Consider the following 27,635-nt stretch of genomic DNA (forward strand, 5'->3'; position numbering starts at 1 on the left):
TTCACCGTGGTCTGGATCTCCTGACCTAGTGATTCACCCGCCTCGGCCTCCCAAAGTGCTGGGATTATAGGCGTGAGCCACCGCACCCGGCTCATATATTAATTTTTGTAGTAAAAGTTTATGTAAAAAAAAGACAGAAAGGACACTGATTGGCTTTTGTTCCTCTACAATATAGGTTCTAACTTAACTTTTAACATTAGTGGCCAGGTGTGGTGGCTCACGCCTGTAATCTCGGCACTCGGGGAGGCCGAGGTGGGCAGATGACCTGAGGTCAGAAGTTCCAGATCAGCCTGGCCAACATGGTGAAAACCCATCTCTACTAAAAGTTACAGAAATTAGTTGGGCGTGATGCCAGGTGCCTGTAATCCTAGCTACTTGGGAGGCTGAGGCAGGAGAATTGCTTGAACCTGGGAGGTGGAGGTTGCAGTGAGCCGAGATTGTGCTGCTACACTCCAGCGGCATGAACTGACAAAATTTTATGGACTTAATAGTGGGACTCAACATATAGTAATACATCGGGATCCCATTAAATTTACTTACTCTACCCCCATAATCTTGAGAAGCTAACTAAAATTTTGAAAAATGAGTAGACCTCACTTTATCTGTAGTGTCACCTAAATTTCCCATAGTCATACAGTCATTGCTCTAAAATATTCCATGTTGGACATAGACTCTGTGACACAATTAATAAAAAATTAAAATTAAAGTAAGCTTTTGGCACTTACAAATTGGCTTGATCAAATGGGGCCCCTTAGTCCCACAGTTAAGATAAAAAAAGCAGAACTTAGGCCGGGCGCGGTGGCTCAAGCCTGTAATCCCAGCACTTTGGGAGGCCGAGACGGGCGGATCACGAGGTCAGGAGATCGAGACCATCCTGGCTAACACGGTGAAACCCCGTCTCTACTAAAAATACAAAAACTAGCCGGGCGAGGTGGCGGGCGCCTGTAGTCCCAGCTACTCAGGAGGCTGAGGCAGGAGAATGGCGTAAACCTGGGAGACGGAGCTTGCAGTGAGCTGAGATCCGGCCACTGCACTCCAGTCCGGGCGACAGAGCGAGACTCTGCCTCAAAAAAAAAAAAAAAAAAAAAAAGCAGAACTTTAAGTACTGAGCAGAATCCAGGTCTAGGAAACATAATCCTAGCCCTAGAATACTTACTGATTTATGAACAAACTTCTAATGGAAGGGTAATAAAAGGAAATTCAATACATCGTATGTATATATGTATATATTTTCATGTAAATATATGACAGATAGGCGGATTACATACATTTAATATATAACCACATCAAAACAGTTTTACAATTTGATTTGTTTGGCAATTCAAAATTCATATATTAATTTTTATACCAAAAAATTATATAACAAAAAGATTAAAATGCACTGATTTGGTTTTGTGCCTTTACAACATAGGTACTAACTTAACTTCAACAACAGCAAAAATTCTCAAATTGACAAAAATTTATGGATTTTACATTGGGGCTCAAATTATACATGAGGAGGATCTGTTGAGCACCCGATTCTGTCACTGTTCGGGGCGCCACTATGTAACTTGCCATGATCCCTGGTGGACTGAACAAAGGGGGGTGAACGTGGGAATAAAAGACAAGAGACAAAATAGTATATTTGGAAGAAGGGGTCAGGGGGCACCTTGCCTCTAGTGGGCAAGGGTCCTGAGCTTTACACAGCCCTCCATATTTATTAGGCAAAAGAGATAGTGAGAAGTGGGGTGGAAGAAGAGGTCAGCTGGTTGGTCCAGAGCAGGCTTGCAAGACTGCATTCTCTAGATGTCCCAGTAGATAACTTCAAAGAGCTTGGCGCCAGGAAGCGACTGCCCTCTGCAAACCTTCTGGTGGCAGGAGCTGTTGTGAGTCTGCTCACATCCTGTATTCATGATAAACAGTTTGCTCTTTGATCATATAGCCTCAAGTGGAATGCTGAGTTGGTCACATCCCACGGGCCTTCGGCTCCCTGCATATCTCCCTTTCTGGGCAGTTCTCATACACCAATTGGCGGTCCATCCGATTTTATAGACTATAAACAGAAGATAGAGATGAAACAACATTATTCCAAGAACTACATGTAAGATGTTACTGTGGTACTTTAGATAGGTCCAAGGGTTGAGGTTCTCCAGGCCTTCCTGGAATTCAGTCCAGCCTTCTAAAGAAGGCTGAAATTCTTGAGTTTGCCTATTTAAATGAAGAATTTTGTTTTGTAATTCACCAATAGCAAAGGTGAGGTTGGATGTGAAAGCTCCCTGCAAATGGGCTTTCACGAGGTCCCATGGATACTCACTTTGGTTGTATTCTAAGTTGGTTACACAAATATGAGTGTGATTAAAATGATGACGCAATTGCTGCTGCAACTGCAAACTTTATACTTGTTCCCCTAGCCACAGAACCGTGGATTTCAACATTGCCACTTCAGTTTGTAACTCAGTGTTAACTTTATTCTGAAGTAGCCACACTTGGTTGTCTGTACGTGTCCAATTCTCTACGTACTGAGCCATTTGAACAGAATTATGCAAAGCTGCAGAGGACATCACAACAGAAGTTATTAGTGTGACCAAGGAAACGATAGCAAAAATTATTATGCTTAAGGTTCTACGGGCTTGATGAGTAAGCTGAGTTAGAAGAAGTTTCACAAAATGCAAAGCAGGTGTGGCAGCCCAAGCCTTGGAAAGATGAACAGGAATCCATAGCCCAGGGATGCGACCTAAAATGATCAATGTAGAGATATTATGTGTTCGCAATGTGCTATGATTAATGCAGTGATACAACTGGCAAGCTTTACAGGTCAACTGGGTGTTGTTTAACTGGAGCTGGTCCTTCTTAGCCGCCAAATAGACATAGGGATTAAAAACACAAACCTCAAGGCCGGGCGCGGTGGCTCAAGCCTGTAATCCCAGCACTTTGGGAGGCCGAGACGGGTGGATCACGAGGTCAGGAGATCGAGACCATCCTGGCTAACACGGTGAAACCCCGTCTCTACTAAAAAATACAAAAAAACTAGCCGGGCGAGGTGGCGGGCGCCTGTAGTCCCAGCAACTCGGGAGGCTGAGGCAGGAGAATGGCGTGAACCCGGGAGGCGGAGCTTGCAGTGAGCTGAGATCCGGCCACTGCACTCCAGCCTGGGCGACAGAGTGAGACTCCGTCTCAAAAAAAAAAAAAAAACAAAAAAAAACACACAAACCTCAAATTGGTGATATTCTTTACAAATGTAACATTAAGACTGTGTCGTGACTCCAGTCGGCCTTCTCTCCATCTCTGCACTCAGGTTCAGCTGACTCATGGCTCGTACCGGAGGGACTGGGCCCATGGTTGGCCACCCTGGGTCCCTCCAGTCTCCCATTCCATGGTCGCACGCACCTTGAGGGCACTCACATAGCTTGTCCATCTCCTATAAAACACAAGCATATCCTCTTCCCCATGTCAGTAAATCCACCGGGCCTTTCCATTGTTCTTCTTCCGGGGATTTCCATAACACTTCCGGATAAACTTTCCTCTTTTCCTCTAACACTTGCCAATGTCTTTCTGCTGGAGTCTTACCATCTGTACCAGGAGTCAAAAAATTTAAAGTAAGCAAGGCTAAATGTCGTTTTGATTGAGGTGGTAGTTGGCCTCCTATACCCCGTTTTTGTCTTTTCAACATGCAGTGTAATGTTTGATGTGCCCGCTCTATAATTTCTTGTCCTCTAGGATTATAACGAATTCCTGTTTTATGGGTTATAGCCCAAAGCTGTACGAAATTTTGAAAAGCATGACTAGTATAAGTGGGTCCATTGTCAGTTTTTAATCGTTTAGGTATCCCCACATGAGCAAATGATGACAGACAATGTCACTGTGCATGACCAGCTGTCTCACCTGTTTGGCATGTAGCATGCAGCATATGAGAATAAGCCCCGAAACAAATTGAGCAGTTCTGGGTCTAGTGTACTTTTAACTGTAGCAGTTTCTATGCGACTGGCTACATTTACAACATAAGCTGAATAAGAAGAATCTCCTTGCAGGGTTTGGTAAAGATGTATAAGTTGATAGGTAGCAATACCTAACATTGGGCGTAGCCAATTAATGTCTCCTAATAATTGTTGAAAATCATGTAAAGGCTGCAACCTGTCTTTATGGTTGACAATGTTGATTGTAGCCTGCCATGGTCCCTGGTGGACTGAACAAAGGGGGTGAGCGTGGGAATAACAGACAAGAGATAAAAGAGTATATTTGGAAGGAGGGGTCGGGGGCAGCTTGCCTCTAGTGGACAAGGGCCCTGAGCTTTACACAGCCCTCCGTATTTATTAGGCAAAAAAGATAGTGAGAAGTGGGGTGCCGGGGGAGGTGGTTGTTGGCAGGCAGCCTGATTCACAGCAGGCTTGCAAGACTTTATTCTTAAAACAATAGGCGCTAGATTTCTCAATAGATAACTCTCAATAGATAACTTCAAGGAGCCAGGAAGCGAGGCCCTCCGCAGACCTTTTGGTGGCAGGGCAGTGTGAGTTTGCCCACATCCTGCATCCATGAGAAACAGTTTGCTGTTTGATCATATAGCCTCCAGCGGAATGCTGAGTTGCTCACATCCCATGGGCCTTCGTCTCCCTGCAGTTGATAGGATCTGAAGCTGTGAGCTGTAAAACCTCGCAGCTGACTGCAATTAGCTTTGAGCGTTGCGCTGAAACCCGAGATCATTATTGTTTGCGTATGTTTTGGTCCATAGATAGCGGCATGACCTTTGGAAGAACCATCAGTACAACAAGTGTGCCCACCTGGAATAGGTTTGTGATGACTAATCACAGGAAGAATGAAAGAATGGATTTTATTAAACGTAAAATTTTGTCTGAGGGTAATGGTTATCTATCTATAGCACCCATGGAGTCTGCGAAAGCGGTTTGCCAGGCAGTTGACATTTCCCAAGCTGCAGCTTGTTGCTGGGAGTCTAACGGAACAATAATTTTGTCAGGATCATATCCCATAAGCATTTGTGACCCATGACTGCCCATAGTTACAATTTGTGTAATTAAAGAAAGATAAACTTGCAAGGTTTTGACTGTTTGATTAGATAGAAGGAAACATTCTATTACTGTTACAGACTCATCTATGAACTGGCCCAAAAGTCCTGTTGGAGAGTGGGGGGTAGGAAGAATAAACAAAAGCAAAGGTTTTTGTGGTTGTAGCCATGAGGCATATCTCTGCTGTAACATTTGCTCTACAAGCTGTAATTTGGCTTCTGCCTCTTTAGTTAGTTGCTGCCGGGAATTGAAGAAAGAATCTCCTTGCAGGGTTTGGTAAAGACGTGTAAGTTGATAGGTAGCAATACCTAACATCGGGCGTAGCCAATTAATATCTCCTAATAATTGCTGAACATCATTTAAAGTCTGTAACCTGTCTTACGGAGAACTACTTTCTAAGTCTGTACACTTCTCTCTGTAACAATTGTTCCTAAATATTGGCCTGGGGAAGTTATTTGTACCTTTTCCGGAGTTATTTTGAGATTCCATTTAGTCAGAGCCTGCTTCGTTTCTCTGAATAACTGATGTAGGTTTTGATCTGTAGGAGCGGCCAAAAGAATATCATCCATAAAATGAACGACATAAGCAGTAGGAAACATATTCCGAGGCTCCTTTAATGCCTGTCCTACAAAATGCTGACATAGCGTAGGCCTGTTAAGCATGCCTTGGGGTAAAACTCTCCATTGATAATGGGAAACAGGTTCTCTTTGGTTAATAGAAGACACAGAGAAGGTAAAACAGGCTTATTCTTCTCGTGTAAGGGTGTAGTAAAGAAACAATGCTCAAGATCTATTATACAAGAGGCCAGTCTCTTGGAATAGCCGCTGGAGATGGCAAAACTTTTTGTAAGGCACGCATCAGTTTTATGTGTACACGAATAGCTCTTAAATCATGTAGTAGTCGCCATCTTCTGGACTTTTTTGGAATAACAAACACTGGAGAATTCCAGGGTTATGTGTCTGGCATCCCATTGTTCGTTTACTAGCTGCTGAAGTTGCATCAGGTTCTCCTGAGAGAGGGGCCATTGATTCACCCATACAGGTTTTTCACTGAGCCATTCTAATGGTAAAGGCAGTGGGCGGAGGAGAAATATCAATGACCCTCATCAGAAATCCTGACATCCTATCCCTTTTCTCTCTGTTTTTCCGTTACGGATACTGGGTTAGGATTTCCTTGAAGAAATCTTCCTAAACCTTTTCCCCTCTGATAGCCCATGTTCTTCAACATTTTAAATCCTGAGTTATGAAAGTTTTCATTTGTAAGTCTCCTATCCCATGCTGTAAGTCTCAACCCCATAAATTGATAGCTATATTTGCAACATAAGACTGAAAAGTACATGACTGTCCATCCGGACCAAGACATGGTAAAATCTCAGGGCTCTGTTGAACACTTTGAGCTGTTCCTACTCCCACTAAGGATGTAGAAGTTAATTGCAAAGGCCAGGATGGGGGCCAACTGTCTTTAGATATTACTGACACATCAGCTTCCTTATCCATAAGACCATAAAATTTCTTTCCTTTAATTTGTACTACACAAGTGGGTCTATTAGAGGCTATGGGTTGGGACAGATAGATTTCCCATGTAGTTGTGCTCCCAAACCCTTTATTTTCTCATTTCTCCTTTCATAGAGAAGGGTGTGATTTGCAGAGAATAAGCAATAATTGAGCAATATATTCTCCCAGCTCAAAACCCCAAAGATTTTGTGACATTAAAACTACTTGAATTTCTCCATAATCAGAGTCAACAACTTCTGGGACTACAGTAATGCCCTGTAAGTTAAGGCAGTTTTTGCCTAAAATTAGTTCCACATATCCTGCTGGTGCAGGTCCCCAAATACCAGTGGGAACTTTGATGGGTTTGTCTGCCCCAACTAACATTACCCATTCTCTGACTGGGAGATCTAATCCTTCACTCCTTGTGTTCCTGGGGTGAGGGAATCAATGTGCCTCTGGGAACCCATGCCTGAAACGGGGTTGAGGTCTGGACTGGGAACGCCCTCATTGTTTGTGGGGCCTGGGTCCAGGCCCCTGTCTCATTTCCCAGCAGGGGGGGTGCCATTCTGATGAAATTTTCAGTGGCACTGATTAGCCCAGTTATTTCCTCTGTTACAGCAAGGACAAAGTCCTGGCGTTTCTTCCGCTGGGCGGGGCACTGCATTGTAAGGTCCTTTCTTTCCTGAGATCTGGCAGCATTCCTTTTTAAGATGCCCAGGTTTTCCACAATTATAACATTTTCCCATTTTAGGGTTTGACCTTTGGCTCCTTTTAGATTTGTCAACTGCTAAATTAGCCACTGCTTGCATTAATATTGCAAAGCGATGAAGCTCAGTTCCTACATCTTGACAAGCTCTGAGAAAATTTCCCAAGTTTTTTATACACCTCACCAGTGCCAGTGCATGTTTACAATCCGCGTCTGCATTCTCCAAAGCTAGAGTTAAGGTTAGCATTTCTGCAGCCGCGGTATGAGGAATCTGATGCTTCACTGCCTCTTGTGATCTTGCAAGAAATTGCACATAGGGTTCCTGTGACCCTTGCATGATTTGTAAAAAGGATTGTACTGGGACTCCCTCTTCAGGAACTGTGGCCCAGGCGCATTTAACAGCCTGTGCACACTGCTGATAAGCAGCATCTGGGAGTGCCATTTGACTTTCCAGGTCTGAATAAGGGCCATTACCTAATAGCATATCCTCTGTAATGTCTCTGTGTCCAGCAACACGGTTCTGTTTAGCCTGCTCTGCACACATTTCTTGCCATTTTAAATTCCATGTCAGATATGCACTAGCGGACAAGCAAGTTCACGCCAAGTGTCTCACATCCAAGGGTAAAAGACACATAGCACCAAACACAGATTCCAGCAATCCTAAGGGGAATGGGCTCTGTATGCCATTATTTACCACTCTTGCTTTTAATTCCTTCAGCGACTTAAACTCCAGTGGGGTGTGTTCATGAATAACCTGCTGTGGATTGTTTGGATCAGGCCTTATGGAAATACGAAAAACACAAGATCCTAAGGGCTCTTGAGCTATGGCAGCAGAGCATAAAATTCTTTGTATTGGGGTTTCTATTTCTGCTACCAAAGGAGGCCGTACAGATGTTTCTGCAACTGGAGGAGGCAGTATAGGCCAATTTTTATCCTCCCTCTCCTGTTTTTTATTTTCAACTGGAGCTGTGAGTGGGACAACAGATTCAGATTTTTAGATTCAGCCTGCTGTCCCGCAGAATAATAAGGAGATAATGGCAGAAGTACAGTACGAACTAACTCCAAGTGGATAAAACAGAGGAGTCAATTTTAAGACCTTTTTGATGAGCTCGTTTTAATTCTTCTCCTGCTCTGTCCCAATTTTCCACAATCAAGAGTGCCTGCCTGTGGAAACCATGGGTTATGCGTAATAACCTCCTGCAGCAGCTTAGTTAATGTCTGAGAACTAACCTGAGCACCAGTTTGTTTCAACAAAACTTTAAGCAACTGCACATAATGTTTTTTTCAGTAGACAAAATCTGCCCCATGTTACCCTGATTCAGAAACTTTCCATTCCCAGTACTTCTTTAAGGCACTGCTCCCAGTACCTCTTTAGGGCACTGACCTTATATGTACTGCCGGTCGACTCGGCCTGGGGTCCCCATTTCCCCTGTTCCAGGAGATCTTCTTCATTCATGTCCTCATAGTCCCATGTTCAGACTGTCACCTGTTTGAGTGCCACTTATAGAGCACCCGATTCTGGGGCTGTTCGGGGCACCACCATGTAATGTGCCATGATCCCTGGTGGACTGAACAAAGGGGGATGAACACGAGAATAAAAGACAAGAGACAAAAGAGTATATTTGTAAGAAGGGGTCAGGGGGCACCTTGCCTCTAGTGGAGAAGGGCCCTGAGCTTTACATAGCCCTCCATATTTATTAGTCAAAAGAGATAGTGAGAAGGAGGGTGGAAGAAGGGGTCAGCTGCTCAGTCCAGAGTAGGCTGGAAAGACTGCATTCTCTGGATGTCCCAGTAGACAACCTCAAGGAGCTCAGCACCAGGAAGCGATGGCCCTCAGCAAACCTTTTGGTAGCAGCAGCAATCGTGAGTTTGCCCACATCCTGCATTCATGTGCTGTTTGATCATATAGCCTTCAGTGGAATGCTGAGTTGGTCACATCCCATGGTGTCTTCAGCTCCCTGCAAGGATCCCACTAAATGTACTCACTCTGCCCCTATTGTCTTGAGAAGGTAACTATATATAAAAGTTTGAAAAATGAGTATACCTCGGCCGGGCGCGGTGGCTCAAGCCTGTCATCCCAGCACTTTGGGAGGCCGAGACGGGCGGATCACGAGGTCAGGAGATGGAGACCATCCTGGCTAACACAGTGAAACCCCGTCTCTACTAAAAATACAAAAACTAGCTGGGCGAGGTGGCGGCGCCTGTAGTCCCAGCTACTCAGGAGGCTGAGGCAGGAGAATGGCGTAAACCCGGAGGCGGAGCTTGCAGTGAGCTGAGATCCGGCCACTGCACTCCAGCCCGGGCGACAGAGCAAGACTCCGTCTCAAAAAAAAAAAAAAAAGAAAAAAGAAATGAGACTACTACTTCTGCAGAACAACATCTTCCTGGTAAAAAGAACAGCCCACATGAAGGAAAACTGATTGGTGGAAAGACAACAAACATAGGACATGGGAATAGGGCAGGTGGTGACGTGGGGAGAGGCTTTGCTTGTGTTTCACCAGGAGAAAATCAGCTTCCTGTTGGGATACCCACCAGACATGTGAAGTTCTACAGTGAACCCATCGGAGATGCAAAGAAAAGCGCCTCCACGGAGACGGAAACACCGCAATTGAGCACCATTGACTCGCAGGATGAACCAAGTGGTGATATCAGAAAAACAGATGAAGTCACCACGCACCAAGAAGGCGGAGCTGCCGACCTGGGCACAATTAAAGAAGCTGACACTGTTAGCTCGAAAAAGCCTAGCTAGCACAAGGTGACACAAACCCCAGAAAAAATGCTGTTTGCAGCTTTAATGGTTGTATCAACGGTGGTAAGTCTCCCCATGCCTGCAGGAGCAGCTGCAGCTAATTATACCTACTAGGCCTATGTGCCTTTCCCGCTCTTAATTTGGGCAGTCACTTGGATGGATAATCCTATTGAAGTATATGTTAATAATAGTGTGTGGGTACCTGGTCCCACAGACGATCGTTGCCCTGCCAAACCAGAGGAAGAAGGAATGATGATAAATATTTCCATTGGGTATCGTTATCCTCCTATTTGCCTAGGGAAAGCACCAGGATGTTTAATGCCTGCTATCCAAAATTGGTTGGTAGAAGTACCTACTCTCAATCCCATCTGTAAATTTACTTATCACATGGTAAGTGGAATGTCACTCAAACCACAGGTAAACTATTTACAAGACTTCTCTTATCAAAGATCATTAAAATTTCAGCCAAAAGGAAACCTTGCCCCAAGGAGATTTCCAAAGAATCAAAAGATTTAGTTTGGGAAGAATGTGAGGCCGATAGTAGGGTGATTTTACAAAACAATACATTCGGAACTGTTATAGATTGGGCACCTCGAGGTCAATTCTACCACAATTGTACAGGACAAACTCAATTCTGTCCCAGTGCACTAGTGAGTCCAACTGTTGATAGTGACTTAACAGAAAATTTAGACAAACATAAACACAAAAAATTACAGTCTTTCTACCCTTGGAAATGGGGAGAAAAGGGAATCTCTACTCCAAGACCAAATATTATAAGTCCCGTTTTGGTCCTGAACATCCAGAATTACGGAGGCTTACTGTAGCTTCATACCACCTTAGAATTTGGTCTGGAAAACAAACTATAGAAACAAGAGATTATAAGCCATTTTACTCTATCAACCTAAATTCCAGTCTAACAGTTCCTTTACAAAGTTGTGTAAAGCCCCCTTATATGTTATTCATAGGAAATATAGTTATTAAACCAGACTCCCAAACTATAACTTGTGAAAATTGCAAATTGTTTACTTGCATTGATTCGACTTTTGATTGGCAGCACCGTATTCTGCTAGTGAGAGCAAGAGAAGGGCGTGTGGATCCCTGTGTCCATGGATCGACCATGGGAGGCCTCGCCATCCATCCATATTTTGACTGAAGTATTAAAAGACATTTTAAATAGATCCAAAAGATTCATTTTTACTTTAATTGCAGTGATTATGGGATTAATTGCAGTCACAATTAATGTGGCAGGAGTTGCATTGCACTCTTCTGTTCAGACAGTAAGCTTTGTTGACAATTGGCAAAAGAATTCCACAAGGTTGTGGAATTCACAATCTGGTATCGATCAAAAATTGGCAAATCAAATTAATGATCTTAGACAAACTGTCATTTGGATGGGAGATAGACTCATGAGCTTGGAACATCGTTTCCAGTTACAGTGTGACTGGAATACGTCAGATTTTTGTATTACACTCCAAGTTTATAATGAGTCTAAACATCACTGGGACATGGTTAGACACCATCTACAGGGAAGAGAAGATGATCTCACTTTAGACATTTCTAAATTAAAAGAACAAATTTTTGAAGCCTCTCAAAGTCACTTAAATATTGTGCCTGGAGCTGAGGCGTTAGATCAAGTGGCAAAAAATCTTTATGGATTAAACCCCATGACTTGGATTAAGTCTATCGGGAACTCTACTGCAGTAAATTTTGGAATTATGTGTCTCTGTTTAATCGGCTTGTTTTTAGTGTGCCGGACCAGTCGAAGAATCCTGCGTCAAAATCAAGAGAACGAACAAGCCTTCATCGTCATGGCACATTTATATAGAGGAAAAGGGAGGGAGAATGTTGCGGGAAGTCAGGGACCTTGAATGGAGGGACTGGCTGAAGCCACAGCAGAAAAACATAAAATGTGAAGATTTCATGGACATTTATTAGTTCTCCAAAATTAATACTTTAGTAATTTCTTATGTATGTCTTTAATCTCTTAATCCCATCATCTTCTTTGTAAGCTGAGGAGGATATACGTCACCTCAGGACCCTGTGATGATTGCCTTAACTGCACAAATTGTTTGCAGAGCATGTGTGTTTGAACAATACGAAATCTGGGCATCTTGAAAAAAGAACAGGATAACAGTGGTGTTCAGGGAACAAGGGAGGTAACCTTGAACTGGCCACCGGTGAGCGGGACGGATCAGAGCTATATTTCTTCTCTTTTTAAATGCAAATAGGAGAAATATCGCTGAATTCTTTTTCTCAGCAAAGAATATCCCTGAGAAAGAGAATGTGCTCTGAGGGTAGGCCTATAAACGACCCCCTTGGAAGCGTGCCGCCTTTTACGGTTGAAGACGAAGGGATGAAATAATCCCCGGTCTCCTATAGTGCTCCCAGGCTTATTAGGACGAGGAAATTCCTACCTAATAAATTTTGGTCAGTCAGGTTGTCTGCTCTCAAACCCTGTTTCCTGATAAGATGTTATCAATGACAATGCATGCCCAAAATTTCATTAGCTATTTTAATTTTAACACCATCCTGTGATCTCATCCTGCCTCCACTTGCTTTGTGATATTTTACTACCTTGTGAAGTATGTAATCTCGGTGTCATGATGACAATGGTGGTTTTGTTGAAAAGGGGGAAATGTGGGGAAAAGAAAGAGAGATCAGCCTGTTATATATGTCTATATAGAAGGAAGTAGACATAAGAGACTCCATTTGGTTCTGTATTTGAGATGCTGTTAATCTGTGACCCTACCCCCAAACTTGTCCTTGCAAGAGACATGTGCTGTGGTGACTCAAGGTTTAATGGATTTTGGGCTGTGCAGGATGTGTCTTTGTTAAACAAGTACCTGAAGGCAGCTTGCTGGTTAAAAATCCTGCCCATCCCTGGGCAATAGAACATCTCGGTGTAAATCCCGATTGTATGCTTTGTTTACTGAGCAAGGAGAAAACCGCATTTAGGAATAAGGTGGGACTTGCTGGAGCAATGCTGCTAAAAGGTTTATGGAGAGTTTGCATATCCATCTCAAGGCACAGTATTTTCCTTTAAACTTATTCATGTCACAGGGATTTTTGTTCATACGTCTTATTGCTGATTTCCTCCCTACAATGATCCTATTGTTCAGCCACTCCCTTATCTTTTCTATGGTTAAGATAATTATCAATAAATACTAAAGGAACTCAGAGACCGGTGCTGGCATGGGTCCTCTGTAAGCTGAGCGCCGGTCCCCTGGGCCCCGCTTTTCTTTCTCTATACTTTGTCTCTGTGTCTTATTTCTTTTCTCAAGTCTCTCATTCCACCTAACGAGAAACGCCCACAGGTGTGGAGGGGTAGGCCACCCCTTCACCAAAGTGCTAGGATTATAGGCATGAGCTGGGTGATGGGCCCTGACCCAAAAGACAGTTTTCTTACTTCCTACTCCTTACTCCCTTTCTCTAACTCAACACCATTGGGTCTTCAGTGGTCTGCTCAGCAATTACAGATACTTCTTAGAACCCACTATCTCAAACTTCCCAATAGGGACAATTTTTGGCCAGCCACGAGTAAAAAGTGAGCCAGGAGCCAGTAATCTCATGTAAAAATGGCACTATCCTAAGATTTAACATTTATTCTCTTTCTCTTTTACCTGCTGGATCTTGGGTGATCTGCATTGTATTCGTCTTTTTACAGATGCATTAGAGGATTTCAGTCCTCAACTGGACCAATCTAGAGGATAGTGGCTGTCCAGTTTCCAGAACAGGTAACTGTATGGGAGTCTATGTAGTAGAGCCTGGTTCTGAACCTGGCCATATGATCTTTAAATATAATGAAGGCTCTGTTGCTACCGTCTATAATATCCCCAGATCTGTGGGCTTCTTGGCTTCAGAAAGTCTCACTGTTGCTTTCTTGCTTGAAACTTTCATTGAGACTAAGTTTCTCTTTTTCAGCTTGCTAGTCTTCTTCAGTGTGTAAGCCCCCTTCTTTTTTTTTTTGAGACGGAGTCTCGCTCTGTCGCCCAGGCTGGAGTGCAGTGGCCGGATCTCAGCTCACTGCAAACTCCGCCTCCCGGGTTTACGCCATTCTCCTGCCTCAGCCTCCCGAGTAGCTTGGACTACAGGCGCCCACCACCTTGCCCGGCTAGTTTTTTGTATTTTTTAGTAGAGACAGGGTTTCACTGGGTTAGCCGGGATGGTCTCGATCTCCTGATCTTGTGATCCGCCCATCTCGGCCTCCCAAAGTGCTGGGATTACAGGCTTGAGCCACCGCGCCCGGCCAGCCCCCTTCTTTCTTAAGTACCACACCCTTAAAGGATTGACATCATGACGGTGTTGTGCTTTGTAGGACAATACATTATTGTAAGATCCAAGTTGAGGCATCTGTGGGTGAAGGGTTATGATGTCTGCTATTTACCTTCAAATAGTTCAGTCAAAAGAAGCAAATTGGATAGAAGAGTGATAGATTATAGGTAGAAAATAAAGCAAATATGGCAAAAATTAACATTTGTTGAATCTATGTGATGTATGTAAGGGTCTCTGCTATACTATTCTTTTAAGTTTTTCTATATGTCTGAAAATTTTTATAATAAAAACCTTGAGAAATCTACCAGTGACTGATACTAGATTGTACGTAATTGATTCTTGGGTTGCTTGTTTTCTGTGTAGCAGGAAATCCAAGAATAAAGTGGAGGTTCTGTCTATCATATATCATTGGCATAAATATTCTCGGTGCTCATCTGATAATAATCCATTCTGCACCCATCTGGGAAAGACCAGGTTTCTGTTTAGTTTACCAGGATGGAAGCCTGTGGAGAAGGTAATGAATTCATGCTATTTGGATTTTTTTTATTTTTTTTTTTTGAGACAGGATTTCACTCTGTCACTCCAGATGGGGTGCGGTGGCACGATCATGGCTCACTGTAGTCTTGACCTCCTGAGCTCAGGCAATCCTCCTGCCTCAGTCTCCTGAGTAGCTGGGACTACAGGCATGCGCCACCAGGCCCAGCCATTTTTCTTTTTTTTTTTTAAGAGATGAGGTCTCGCTATGTTGCCCATGCTTCTCTTGAACTCCTGGACTCAAGCAATCCTCCAATCTCGGCTTCCCAAAGTACTGGGTTCACAGGTGAGAGCCATTGTGCCAGCCTATTTGAAATGTATTGACCTTCTTAGATGGACAGAATAATTTTCATCAAATTTGGGAAGGTTTGGCCATTATTTCTTCAAATATTCTGTTTCTTATTCCCTTTATTCATGCTCTGAGACTTACATTACATATATGTTGGTATGCTGGAAGGTATACCATATGTTTCTGAGGGTCCATTCACTTTATGTTTTTCACTTTTTTTTCTGTTTCACTTCTTCATGTTCCACAGACTGGTAATTTCCATTGACCCAGCTTCATGTTTGCTTATTCTCTCTTCTGCCAGCTCAAATCTGTTGTTGAGACCTGTTATCTTTGTTGCTACTTCATAGGTCTTTATACATGGTTTACTTCAGTTCCTTGAACATATTTAACATAGCTGACTTTTAATCTTTGCATATTAAGTCTGGCACATGAGCCTCTTCAGGGATAGTTTCAGTTGACAACCTCATTACCTGAGTATGGACTATACTTTTCTGATTTTTTGTGTCACAAATTTTTGTTGAATATAGAAATTTTAGATCATATAAAGTTGTTACTTTGGAAATCAGACTCCCTCTCTAGCCAGGGTTTATTGTTGCTGTTGTTGCTGCAGTTTGTTTAGTGGCATTCCTGGAGTAATTCATGTATTCCCTGCAGTGTGCAGTCACTTGAAGTCTCTTCTTGGTTAGCTAATGATTAATCAAGATTTCCTTCATTTCTTTGGGCCAGTAAGTTTTCCACTCTTTGCTGAGGGCGCTCTGTGTGTGTGTGTGTGTGTGTGTGTGTGTGTGTGTGTGTGTGTACTTCAATGCTCAAGCAGTTTATAAGTCTACTTTAGCCTTCTGTTCCTTTTTCTCAAGGGCTTCAAGATCAGCCAGAGGTGAACTACTGATACCCTCAGGTATCTCAAGGGCATGCACACATCCCTGTGTATGTGTTGGGCCTTCTAGATCCTCAGGAATATGTCAGAGTATTCAAGAGCTCCCTATTAACATCTTGTTCTTCAGATGTCCCTTTAACAATTTTTCAGGCCGGGCGCGGTGGCTCAAGCCTGTAATCCCAGCACTTTGGGAGGCCGAGACGGGTGGATCACGAGGTCAGGAGATCGAGACCATCCTGGCTAACACGGTGAAACCCTGTCTCTAATAAAAAATACAAAAAACTAGCCGGGCGAGGTGGCGGGTGCCTGTAGTCCCAGCTACTCGGGAGGCTGAGGCAGGAGAATGGCATCAACCCGGGAGGCGGAGCTTGCAGTGAGCTGAGATCCTGCCACTGCACTCCAGCCCGGGCGACAGAGTGAGACTCCGTCTCAAAAAAAAAAAAAAAAAAAACAATTTTTCAGAGCTCTTGTTTGCTCCCTAACGGTACTGCAGGCTTAGGCTACTACGATGTTAAACAATTGAAGCTGATTTTTTTTTTACCAGTGCTCTAGTATCGTACTTTTCCTTTAGAGTCAGCTTTGAGTCAGGTGAAAGAATGACTTAGGACAAAGAATGGAACTGCATCATGGAGCTGTAAGATAAGATACATAATGACATTGCTCTGAGTATAAGGCTTTTTGAGGATTTCCAAGCTTATTTGTCTCCTCTGATGTAAGGGTGCTGGTTGCAAGGCTGATGGTTTTCACGGCTACTGTGGTTCTGAGGCTGCTGTTTTCCCAAGGTAATGCAGATCTGGGGAAAGGGATCTGGAAGTAGGCCAAAATTCCACATACCCCAGTATTTTTAATGAAGTTCAAAATATTTTTCTTAAAAAAAAAATGCTGTTCAAAATATTGTAAGCCTTTGGTTATTTTCCACAATTGACTGTGATGATATTTATGTTGATTTAATGAAGAATGGATATACAGAGGCCTTGCCTCTGCTATTCTGGACATCACGCCTTATCATGTAATTTGTTTTTTGCACAGTAATCTCTAGGATAAAATTTATTAATTTTACAAGTAAATACCCTAACTCTTCTAATGATTAAATGGTTTACCATGGGTTATACAGTTGATGCACAAAGCCATTACTGTTTATCAATACATAATACTGCACCAATTTAATAATTGTGCTAATGAACTGTTAAAAATTCAAATATATCCCCAGATTATTTGTACCCAACCTCACCTCCATGCTTCCATCAAGTATCTCAAAGGAAAAATACAGACAGCATCAGGATAATGCTAACACACAGTTTTGTGTTTATTTGGTTGTATGCCTGCCTTCTGAGTAAAGCCTCTAGTTGCTAAGTCAATGTCATGCAAATAATTTAATTATCCGTATCTTAGGTGCATGTCTGTCATATTCTAGACATCCACACATCTGTGGGGAAAAGAAAGACAGATCAGACTGTTACTGTGTCTATGTAGAAAGAAGTAGACATAAGGAACTCCATTTTGTTCTGTAGTAGGAGAAATTCTTCTGCCTTGAGATGCTGTTAATCTGTAACCCTAGCCCCAACCCTGTGCTTGCAGAAACACGTGCTGTGTTGACTCAAGGTTTAATGGATTTAGGGCTGTGCAGGATGTGCTTCGTTAAAAAAGTGCTTGAAGGCAGTATGCTTGGTAAAAGTCATCACCATTCTCTATCTCGAGTACCCAGGGACACAATACACTGCGGAAGGCCACAGGGACCTCTGCCCAGGAAAGCCAGGTATTGTCCAAGGTTTCTCCCCATGTGATTGCCTGAGATATGGCCTCGTGGGAAGAGAAAGACCTGACCATCCCCCAGCCCCACACCCGTTAAGGGTCTGTGTGAGGAGGATGAGTGAAAGAGGAAGGCCTCTTTGCAGCTGAGATAAGAGGAAGGTATCTGTCTCCTGCACGTCCCTGGGAATGGCATGTCTTGGTGTAAAACCCGATTGAGCTAGGAGAAAACCGCCTTAGGGCTAGAGGTGAGACATGCTGGGTCATAGACCACAATTTTGTATCTTGACAGAATTGGGGATATGCCGAAGGGCCTCTACATGTATAAGAACAAAGATTTTTATTAGTAGGTTGGTGAACCAATACAGAAAACAGGATAAACCAATGTTCTTCAAAGCTCTGTCTTTGAACCTCATCCATCCACCAGTTCTCAGGTGGGTGACTGTCTGAAAACTGCTCAAGTGGCAAGTGACTGTAGCTTTCAGGCTGCTCACCAGAAATACATAGATACATATATATCTGCACACACGCACACAAGATACATATATATCTGTACACACACACACACACATACACAGAACTCTAAGAACCTATTATCTCATGTGCTGCTTTTAAATCTTTCTAAAATTATTATTTTTAAATGTTTTATAGAGATGGAGTCTCGCTGTGTTGCCCAGGCTGGTCTCAAACTCTGGGGCTCAAGGGATCCTCCAACCTTGGCCTCCCAAAGTGCTGGGATTACAGGTGCAGACCACTGTGTCTGGCCTTTTAGTCTTTGAGCTTTACAGAGCCCTGAAAGCCTACTGCTGAATTCCCTTACTCTCACCAGATATGCTCTGCACAGGAAAGGCTCCACTGCACAGGAAAGCCTCCCAGCCAGCCAACTTCCCAATCAGGTGAACAAGCTGCACCCAACGTGGTCCTCAATCGATATTCAGCCCATGGAATTATACAAAGCAATTGCATTCTTCCACGGAAACCATGGGCACATCACCCTCTCCATTACTATAAAGCCTACTTCCCACAATCTCCGTGCCTGTTCACTCTATTCCTGAGTGCAATACCTATATGCAATGACCATCCCTCTCAGGCTGTGAGTATCTGTGACTAATAAACTGCTGTCAACTTCAACTAGCCAGTGTCAGGTGTTGTGTTCAGCCATGCCTTACCATTTAGGGTAGGGGATCCCTCCCTCACCCACCAGGGTGAATAGGAGGTTGTCAGAATATATGACACACACAAACACACACAGAAAAATGTTACAATGGTCAAATCCAGATTAGTGTTTACTTTAGTATTCCTTAAACATCTTTATGTCTGAAGATTTTCATAATAAAATGGTGAAGAAAAGGTTTCTTGACAACTGTCAAACAAAGTGGGGAAGGGGCAAAAATCTGGAGAAAAAAATAAGCAAGACTTTGCTGGTACATTTTTACAGAATTCCTTGCAAAACAATAGGTTTCACTGATAACTAAAATAGGTCAGTTATTTCACATGGAGGTAATAAAAACCTTGATTTTTAATAACTAGAATACTCACTAGAAGTTTTATAGATGATTCAGTCAAGTAAGTCTCATTTTGTTAAAAAAAAAAAAAAGTCATTTGAAGTGCCAGAGTTCATGCAATATTTTTCTTTTTAAATATAGTTTTCTTCATATAAAAAATTCAAATATTAACAATTTCAGAGTGTACAATTCAGTGAAGTTTAGTACATTTACAATATTGTGCAACCACCATCTCTAACTAGTTCAAAAACATTTTTATCATTCTGAAAGAAAACCCCATACATACTACACAGATGGTTTCCATTCTCCCTTCCCCTCTAGTGCCCAGTAACCACTAATTTGCTTTATTTCTCTATGGATTTACCTATTCAGAGGATTTGATATAAATGAAAGTATAAAATGTGGAATTTGCATTTGGCTTCTTTCACTTAGTATAATGTTTTTGGGGCTCATTCATGCAACATGTCATCAGTACTTCATTCATTTGTACAGCTGAATATTCATTTATGTATTCATGTGTACAGGCACGTAGCACATTTTATTTATTCATCCTTCGATAAGCATTTGAGTTTTTCAACCAAATGCTATTTTGGCTATTGTGAACAGTGCTATAAACATTCATGGACAAATATTTGGTTGAGTACCTGTTTTCAATTCTCATGGGTATTTTACTTAGGAATGGAATTCCTGGGTCATATGGTAATTCTGGATTTAAGTTTTTGAGGAACCACCAAAGCAATGGCATATTATCATAACAAATCAAAAGTTTCTGTGTGACACAAACTTGAAATATATAGCCATAAACTCACCTCATATAACCTCATGCTTTTTTCTTCCATCACTCTTATGTGTTGCTGGATTTTAAAATTTTTAGGTAAATCTTTTATAATCTTTGGATGTTTCAGAGTCACAAGGCTCTAGAAAAATGTAAACTTTTACTTGTGATGGATCATCACAGTTGGCAAAAATACTACAAATGACAGTAAAAATAAGGAATTCACACTTAAGTGGTATAATCCATTAAACTCCTTAATAATGAGTCAAATTATGTATTACAAGACATTTTGATTCATAAAAAAACATTTCATTTGCACTACCTTGTATTATTCAACATTTTGTCTTTTTTTTTTTTTTTTTTGAGGCGGAGTCTAGCTCTGTCGCCCGGACTGGAGTGCAGTGGCCGGATCTCAGCTCACTGCAAGCTCCGCCTCCCGGGTTCACACCATTCTCCTGCCTCAGCCTCCCGAGTAGCTGGGACTAGAGGCGCCCGCCACCTCGCCCGGCTAGTTTTTGTATTTTTTTAGTAGAGACGGGGTTTCACTGTGTTAGCCAGGATGGTCTCGATCTCCTGACCTCGTGATCCGCCCGTCTCGGCCTCCCAAAGTGCTGGGATTACAGGCTTGAGCCACCGCGCCCGGCCAACATTTTGTCTTATGTTGAGAATTTCTTTAACCCTGAAAATTGTTTCTTCATGTAATTCCAAATAAACAATATTAAGTTTATAAATATATAAAGTCCATGTCACATAGTACAGCCCACAACATAACCCCTAAAATCCTTTGTCACTATTTGACTAATCCTTAGTATATTCTTATTTTTCATATATTCAAAATGAATATTTGACAATGAAATGTCTAATATTTATAGAATATTTTCTGGAATCCTTTCTATAATAATGCAAAACCATTGTAAAATTATATATACAGGCAAGTGTAATTACTCAAATCTAAAGTGCCATCACACATTTAAAAAGCCCTGACAATTACTTTGACATTCCAGATCACAAGATGCTTCACAATTTAAGACATGGTAGGATGTAAAGAAGTGAATCCATGAAAAAAAATAACTTATTACTGATGCTTTTACCACTTTCACTGCATTCATAAAATCTCTGTATGGAGCAAATTCTGCTCCTATATTTAAAAACCTATGATGTTTCATGCTATCTAATCCTCCACAGAAACTATTTCCTGTGACTATAACCATAGCTTTTAGGTAAATGTATGAATCTGCTGAAGCAGAATAGATATGGCTCCATTAGGATTTTATACCTGCATTGAACCTATATATTATTGCCTTCTTTGAGAATAGGATCTCTCTGATAAGTGAGTTAGGGGGAAATTCAGCAGCTCTGAATTTTAAGTAAGAATTTTAGACAATCACTGCAATTCTTTCCTGCTATGCAATGGGTTTTGTGGCCAATGGCCAAGTTTAACTCTATCGTTTTCCCTTCTGATTTAAGTACCTGATGTATATGTCACTTCCAAAAGCTTTCCACATTCCGTTTCAGAAGGACCTATCTACTACATGGGTTTGCTGATATAATTAGTGACCTTTGGTATCTACATGAAGGTTTTACTACATTTACTGCATTAATAGGGGTTTCCTCTTGTATGAGTTTGCTACACTAAGGAAGATAAACATTAACTGGGAAGACTTTATCACAATCACATTCACTGTATCTACAAGATTTCTCTCTTAAACAAGATATTCAAAGAGTTTTGACTTTCTGGAGAAAGTTCTCATTGTAAAAACGTTCATGAGATTTTAATTTTTACCTGCAATGAGGTGTGATTCTTCTTAGCTTTCCTGCATTCACTCGATCTGTAGGTCCTTCTCCTGAATGAATACCCTAATGTGTAACAAATATAATTTGAGAATGACTTATCATTTTCATTACATCCACAGGTGCTGCCTACTAAATGCAGAGCCTCTCATTTTCTAATAAGCTCCTTTGACAGTAACTGCACTGATAATGACTGTCTCTCTCCCCCGCCCTTTTTTTTTTTTTTTATAGACAGAGTCTCACTCTGTCACCCAGGCTGGAGTGCACTGGTGCAATCTCAGCTCACTGCAACCTCCACCTCCTAGGTTCAAGAGATTCTCCTGCCTCAGCCTCCTGAGTAGTTAGGATTACAGGCGTGCACCACCACACCTGGCTAATTTCTTTTTTTTTTTTTTTTTTGTATTTTTAGTGGGGACAGGGTTTCATCATGTTGGCCAGGCTGGTCTCGAACTCCCAACCTCAAGTGATCTGCCTGCCTCCCAAAGTGCTGAGATTACAGGCATGAGCCACTGCGCCTGGCCAATCATTCTTCTTGGTGAGATCCCTATGGTAAATGAGGGATATCTTCAAAAAAGAAGGCTTAAAATATTCATTGCATCTATAAGGTTTCTCTCCCACAGGAGTTCCAGAAGGGCCCATTACAATCATAGTATTCATGGAACTTCTATTATGTCTGAGCTGATGTGACTAATCAAAAACGCTTTCTCATATTCCAAGTCACTGCATGAAGACTTTCTTCCTTTATGCTGGGTCTTCTGATGATTAATAAGAGCCGATTTCTGAGTGAAGCTTTTTGACATTATTGCATCTACAGGGCCTCTTTCCTGTGTGAGTTCTCTGGTGACCAATGAGAGTTGACAAAATACCAAATGCTTTCTTACAATCACAGCATTTATATGGTTTCTCTCCTGTATGAATTCTCTGATGTACAGTGAGACAGGATTTAACCATGATAGCTTTATCACACACACTATATATGAAGAGTTTCTCACCTGCATAGGTTCTCTGTTATATAATGAGAGTTAAGTTATAGGACAAAACCTTCCCATATTCGCTGCATCCATAAGATTTCATTCTTGCATGGCAAGTTTTACAATGCTTAGTGAGACCTGTCTTTTGGGTGAAAGCTTGTTGACCTTCATTGCATTGATAGGGTCTCCTGTGTGAACTGGCTGATGACTCATGAGATATACTTTACTGGAGAAGGCCCTATCACAGTCTCAGCATTCATATTATTTATTTCCTGTATGAGTTCTCTGATATACAATGATATTTCCCTTTAATGTGAAGGCTTTATCACATACATTGCATTGGTTTCTCACCTGTATGGGTTCTCCAATGTATAACAAAGTTTTTTTTTGGGAGGATAAAACCTTCCCACATTCACTGCATTCATGGGATTTCCTTACTGCATGATGAGTTTTCTTATGATTGTTGAGATCCAACTTCCAGATGACAGCTTCTTGACATTCACTGCATCTATAGGGTCTTTCTCCTGTGTGAATTCACTGATGCTTCATAAGCTGAGCCTTTTTCGAGAAGGCTTTCTCATAATCCAAGCAAGCATATGGTTTCTGTCCTGTGTGAGTTCTCTGATGTATAGTTAGCTGTGTTCTAACAATGAAGGCTTTATGACAGACTTTGCACCTGAAATGTCTCTCCTGAATGAGTTCTGAGATGCAAAATGAGGTTTGACTTCCAAGGAAAAGCTTTCCCACATTTACTGCATCCCTAGAATTTTACTTTTCTATGAAAAACTTTCTGATGATAATTGAGCTCAGATCTGGTCTTCAAAGCTGTTTGACATTGAACACATTAATAGGGTATCTCTCCTGTGTGAATTCACTGATGAATCATGAGTAAAGCCTTTTTTGAGATGGCTTTCTCACAATCTGAGCAAGCATATGGTTTCTCTCCTGTGTGAGCTCTCTGATGTACAGTGATATGTGTCCTAACCACGAAGCCTTTATCACATACTTTGCAAATGAATGGTCTCTCTCCTGAATGATTTATTTGATGTAAAATGAGTTTTGACTTCCAAGGGAAAACTTCTCCACATTTACTGCACGTACAGACTTTCCCTTCTCTATGATGAGTTTTCTGATGACACACAAGCCCTGAATTTGCAATGAAGGCTTTATGACATTGACTACATCAGTAGGGTCTCACTCCTGTTTGAGTTTGCTGATGAGCAATGAGCTTGAACTCACTGGGAAGGGCTCTCCTAAAATCATGATATTCCTGGGATTTCTTTCCCGCATGAGTTCTCTCAGGTATGGTCATGAGTAGTTTACAAGTATTCACTGCACATTCATTGCATCCATATGATTTCTTTCCAAAAGAATTGGTTATAATTAGCAAGCTCTGACTTCTGGATGTTATGAAAGCTAGTGTATGCACAACAGAGTAAGTGAGATAACAAGAAGAGGTCCAGAAAAGGGCTTCTTTTCCCATTTACTATAAAAAATATTAGTAAGATGGTTAAATTTGAGTAAGCTCTGTATTTTAGATAATAATACTGTATCAATGCCAATATTTTTCTTTTGATCACAGTATTCTGATTATACAAAAGAATGCCCTTTCTATGAAATGCACACGAGTTATAAAGAGTTCAGAAAAAATGTACCTGTGTGTGGTGTGTGTGTATAGATAAAGCAAATTGGTAAAATATTATATTTTGGGAAACTTGCAAAAAGAATGTGCAAGAAATTTGTATATTATTTTGGAACTTCTCATTAAGTCTAGGCCATTTGGAGATAAGCATTTTCAAAAGCAGAAAAGAAAAAATAAATAAAGATATTCCTAAAAAACATACGTAGGGACAGTAAGTAAAATGGCCTGAATGTAAAGCAGATAAACAGTGTAAGATTCACCCAATGCCATTCTGCACAGAACTCTTGATTCTTGATCTAGGTGCTGGTTGCACAGTGTGCTGACTAGAAAGTCACCTAGCTGTAGAATTACATTATATGTATGTTATACCAAAACATTTTTCATTAATAAGTAAACAAAGGCCGGGCACGGTGGCTCAAGCCTGTAATCCCAGCACTTTGGGAGGCCGAGACGGGCGGATCACGAGGTCAGGAGATTGAGACCATCCTGGCTAATACAGTGAAACCCTGTCTCTACTTAAAAATACAAAAAACTAGCCGGGCGACGAGGCGGGCGCCTGTAGTCCCAGCTACTCGGGAGGCTGAGGCAGGAGAATGGCGTCAACCCGGGAGGCGGAGCTTGCAGTGAGCTGAGATCTGGCCACTGCACTCCAGCCTGGGTGGCAGAGCAAGACTCCGTCTCAAAAAAAAAAAAAAAAAAAAAAAGTAAACAAAAACACCTAGGCAGAAATCATGGAATGCTCCTTTGTAGGAGGATCCTGAAAAGAATTTGGATCTTGTGCTAACAGTAACAGGATGCCATTCCCAATGATAGTGGGAGCAGGATGACATGTCCTGATTTCCAATTTAAAAGCAACATTCTGTGTGTATGTTTTTCAGTAACTAACACTGACCATGTCTTAAATATTACAGCATAAATATTTTTAGGCTTGTGCCCTAAATACCCTGTGAATGAGTATAAATTTGCTATATCATATAGCATTTTTAGACCATAATTTAGATATTTCCATCTTCCAACTAAGATTTACCTTCTTATATGAAGCTTTAATTATCTTCCACACTTTTGTCGAAACCTGAAGTCTTTAAGAATCAAGATGTTTCTGATGTTTATCTTAATGTTTAGGGATTTTGGAGGTGAGGTGCTAGAAACATTGACTCCTGCCCCTGACTCCCATATTCATTTTTATAAATAAAAATAGTAAAATAAATTCCTTAAGGGTATTATGTGGAGAATAGAAACAAGAGTAAAGGACTGAGAGTCTATTAGAGAAAACTATCATAATTTTGGTAAGAGATAATGGACATCGAAGCTTGAGTGAAAATAACTGTTAGAGAAAGGAGTAGAGGACCTTGGGATCTAAGGAGAAGACTAAACTTGCTAAATGGACTGCATTTGTGGGATGAGTGAAATGGTGAAGCAAGGATGACTTGAAGTTTGAGTTAGCTATTAGATCTCCAAGAAATTCCCAGGCAAATGTAGGAGGATAAGGAAATATCCAGCCTGTAGAGAGAAATCTGTGAGTCATCAGCATATAAATAGTATTGTTAAGTCCATGAATTCGAAGAGATCACACTGGGAACAAAGAAAGGAAATTACCAACGATGAACCACCCTTATGCTGTCTGACTCTGAAGGCTTTAGGAGAAGGAGATGCCCAGAGAATGGAAAAAGTCCATCCATCAGGTTCAAACAATGAGTACCAAGAAAAGAGGCCAACTTAAGTCTTAGGAACCAACATCTGTCGGAAGCAAGATAGAATGAAGTCTTCTCAGCTCTTCACATAAAGGTAAGTGCAGTCATCCTGCTTCACTGATTCATTCTTCTTTAATTCTACATGCAACAGTCAATGAACTTTCCCACAGATTTCTTCTTTTTTTTTCTTTTCTCTTTTTGAGACGGACTTTCGCTCGTCACCCAGGCTGGAGTGCAATGGCGCAATCTTGGCTCACTGCAACCTTCGCCTCCCAGGTTCAAGCAATTCTCCAGCCTCAGTCTCTGGAGTAGCTGGGATTACAGGGTGCTCGCCACCATGCCCAGCTAATTTTTGTATTTTTAGTAGAGACAGGGTTTCCCCATGTTGGCCAGGCTGGTCTTGAACTTCTGACCTCAGGTGATCCACCCACCTGGGTCTCCCAAAGTGCTGGGATTACACGTGTGAGCCACCATGCCCAGCCTTCCCAAAGATTTCTAACACCATATTTACAGGAACACCACTGTGGTGAGCATTCCCACCTTCTAGGTTGCTTTGATACATTCTCATATGACTCACTGAGGTCTGTAGGAAATACAAAACTCAGGCCAAATACCCTTACCCCAGGAAAAAAGGTAGTGCTGTGATGATGTGTCAACTGTGAGAATCTGAGTCAATATAAAGAGAAGAAAAGGCACATTTTCTTTGAAACGCCAACCAAGAGAGCCTCGTCAACAATCTAGGTATCTGTAGTCACCTTCCAAGTCTCAGCCCTGTTAAACACATTTGGAAGGGGTCCACCCCTCATGACCAGTTACTTTACTTTCCAGATCTCCCATCTTGTTGGTTCTCACTCACCTGAAATGCACTGACTTTGCATTTTACCCTCTATTCTCCATGACTCTTCTCCATGTTTGAAATTAAATATCACTGGCTGGGTGTGGTGGCACACGCCTGTAATCCCAGCTACTCAGGAAGCTGACACAGGAGAATTGCCTGAACCCAGGAGGCAGAGACTGCCTCTGCCACTGCACTCCAGCCTGGTGACAGAGCAAGACTATCTCAAAAAAGAAAAAAGAAAAAAAATTAAAGATATCTGGTTTGGTAGCTTGAGAGCCTGTTTATGGGAAATGACAGACTTGAACACTTATAATTGGGCTCGATGGGAAGTGTCTATGAACAGCACAGAAATGTTTCTGGAACTGACACACTTCCAGCTTGGCAGATTCAACATCTACTATGGCAGAGGTTGCAGTGAGCCGAGATTGCACCATTGCACTCCAACCTGGGTGACAGAGCAAGATCCTGTCTCAAAAAAAATTCAAGTAAAAAAAAAAAAAAGTAAAATAAATAAATAAGAGAACAACTCCCAGCTGACAGCAAGCAAAGAAACAAATCTCAGAATTAGTCTGCCAACACCCTGAATAAGCTTGAAAATGGATTCTTCTGAGAGTCTTCCAGTAAGAGCCCTCTTGGCCCACACCTTGACTTCAGTCTTTGAAATCCAGATCAAAGAAACCAGTCAAGCCAATCCAGACTTCTGACCTGAAGAACTGGGAGATAACAAATTTGTGTTGTTTCAAGCTGCTAAATGTT

General features: G+C 41.7%; 1 protein-coding gene and 2 long non-coding RNA genes across 6 annotated transcripts in view; 1 reads left to right on the forward strand and 2 right to left on the reverse strand.

Moving 5' to 3' along the window:
- Window positions 1-842, forward strand: part of FPR2 (formyl peptide receptor 2) — a 35,418-nt gene extending 34,576 nt beyond the window's left edge. For all 3 annotated transcript variants that reach the window (XR_004440504.1, XR_004440505.1, XR_004440503.1), the window contains one exon: window positions 789-842. The gene's annotated coding sequence lies outside the window, so the exon portion shown is untranslated. The remainder of the gene's footprint in view (window positions 1-788) is intronic.
- Window positions 843-1,619: 777 nt separating this feature from the next.
- On the reverse strand, window positions 1,620-6,896 carry LOC117091702. The gene is made up of 2 exons (XR_004440512.1): window positions 3,191-6,896; window positions 1,620-2,867 (listed from the first exon to the last, which is right to left on the reverse strand). It is a non-coding gene; the product is annotated as an uncharacterized LOC117091702 (long non-coding RNA).
- A 4,187-nt stretch (window positions 6,897-11,083) lies between these two features.
- LOC117091703 lies at window positions 11,084-27,341 on the reverse strand. Of its 2 annotated transcripts, none has more exons than XR_004440513.1 (3): window positions 26,898-27,341; window positions 21,730-21,803; window positions 11,084-11,094 (listed from the first exon to the last, which is right to left on the reverse strand). It is a non-coding gene; the product is annotated as an uncharacterized LOC117091703 (long non-coding RNA). The 2 variants fall into 2 exon arrangements; XR_004440514.1 differs by lacking the exon at window positions 11,084-11,094 and adding an exon at window positions 19,044-19,060.
- Between the last annotated feature and the right edge of the window lie 294 nt (window positions 27,342-27,635).

This window comes from Trachypithecus francoisi, unplaced genomic scaffold, assembly GCF_009764315.1.
Source record: "Trachypithecus francoisi isolate TF-2019V2 unplaced genomic scaffold, Tfra_2.0 Lachesis_group12, whole genome shotgun sequence".
NCBI classification, from domain to species: Eukaryota; Metazoa; Chordata; class Mammalia; order Primates; family Cercopithecidae; genus Trachypithecus; species Trachypithecus francoisi.